This window comes from Branchiostoma belcheri, unplaced genomic scaffold, assembly GCF_001625305.1.
Source record: "Branchiostoma belcheri isolate BF01 breed outbred unplaced genomic scaffold, Haploidv18h27 scaffold145, whole genome shotgun sequence".
Taxonomy (NCBI): domain Eukaryota; kingdom Metazoa; phylum Chordata; class Leptocardii; order Amphioxiformes; family Branchiostomatidae; genus Branchiostoma; species Branchiostoma belcheri.
In genome coordinates, this window is record NW_017802880.1 from 11191 (window position 1) to 13115 (window position 1925).

A 1925-nucleotide genomic window follows, 5' to 3' on the forward strand; every position below is an offset into this window, starting at 1 on the left:
GCCCCCCCCCGTCCCCCCATGTCAAAAAAAGCCCGGTCTAGGTAGGGTTAAAGGAGGGGCGACGTTTAGAGCATTTCTTTAATTTTCTTCGTTGTAATTTAAAGGAGAGGTGAGTTACGGATTCCATTTACTATTGGTAAAAGTACTATGAAATGACTGTCAATTACCATAACTCTATGAGGCTCTCCGAGCCCATCAAGGCTACCACCACTACTACTACTACTGCTGCTGCTGCTACTATACTACTATAACTATGCATATTTATAAGCTATGGTCACTTTGTTTTAGAATGGCAGCTGCAGTTAACGTTCAAGCAGAGCAAAAGCGACCCACGTCCGCAGTGACAGAGGCAGCGGCACCTCGTACTACTGGAGTCTTCAGACAGGGTAAGATCACTTACGGCGGGAAGGGAAATTTATATGGGCCGCTGCAGCATTGTTGTGTCGTGTGGTGACGAGATATTTGTGGCTGATACAGGCAACAGGCGAGTCCAAATCCACACCACAGAGGGGGTTTACCTCCGCAACTTCCCAACAGTCGTACCGAGTACAGAAGACAAGGGCATGCGGCCATATGACGTTTCTATGGACGGTAACGGCACACTGTGGGTAGTGGGGAGTGGTGAATCAGCCGATCATGTTGTACAGTACAGCACGGATGGAACCGCCATGACACAGTTGCATCTTCAGAAAAGCAGTGAATACCGTGGGATTGCGGTGGACATGCGCAATATCCACATCCTGGTGACTGATGCAGACAATGGTGAAGTTGAGGTGTTCCGTCCGGACGGCTCTCTGGTGCGGAGGTTCGGACATCCTTGGGGTGAGATGAGCCGCCCCCGCTACATTACTGTGGACGGGGAAGGGAACATTCTTGTGTCGGACTGGAACACTAATTATGTCTACGTGTATGACGAGTCCGGGAAGTTCCTGCTGAAGTTTGGAGGTCAGGGAAGTGGTGAAGGTCAACTGCGGTTTTCCCGCGGCATCTGTACGGACCGCTCGGGTCATCGTGGCGGACCGTGAGAACAAGAGGGTACAGATGTTCACACGTCACGGCGAGTATGTCCGGACATTTGAGACTGGGCTTGAGCCAGAAGGCGTGGCCGTGGGACAGGAAGGGCAGCTGGTAGTGACTGATTTTTATAACGATTCAGTGACTTTTTTCCTAGTTATCTGTGATTAGATTAAATAATAAAATTAAATTAATGCATACTAAAAAATTTTGTGTAGTTATGACGTCATTTATATGATTTTTTTTTGTAAAACCGTCAAAAATAGTTTTTTTCCTTTAAACTTATTGGAAAACAACCAAACTTTAACAAAAATGTCTATGATGGAATATTAATGTATGCTAATACTTATGTTGCCCTTGGCAATAACGCTGACCTCAAAGTGACGTCATTAAAATGAAGTCATGCATAATTAAGCTGTCGGCCATCTTGAATTGAAAATCTTGAATTTTGAAAATTGCATTTTTTTCAAGATTTTGCCTCAAAACGCAACGCAAATGGACTAAAGATGCTCATATGAACGTTTTTATAAAAAAACGGGATTAAGACGAAAAATTAGTGAAAAAAACATGGTAACACAACAGCTAATTATCTGGTCCGCCATCTTGGATTTTGACCGATGACGTCATCAAATTAGCATAAATTATGAATATTTAATGATAGAAATTATACATTATTATATAAGATGTTATCAATGTTAAAAAGGAAGTTTAATAAACATAAAACCTACAAAACCAAATTTACTGATTTTTCCAAAAACTGCCTGTCAGAACCCTGTTGCCATGGCAACGCAAAAAATCAGAAACTCATCTAATTAATATGAAATTGTTCCCTGATATTTTTCAGGAAAAGTCACCAAATTTGACTGTTCTAGCACAAGCCGTTCAGGCGCTATCTGTGATGAAATTTGGCG

At 42.7% G+C, this 1925-nt stretch overlaps 1 pseudogene; it reads left to right on the forward strand.

The window, feature by feature from the left end:
• Positions 1-289: 289 nt before the first annotated feature.
• LOC109464983 lies at positions 290-1185 on the forward strand (annotated as a pseudogene).
• Positions 1186-1925: the final 740 nt, after the last annotated feature.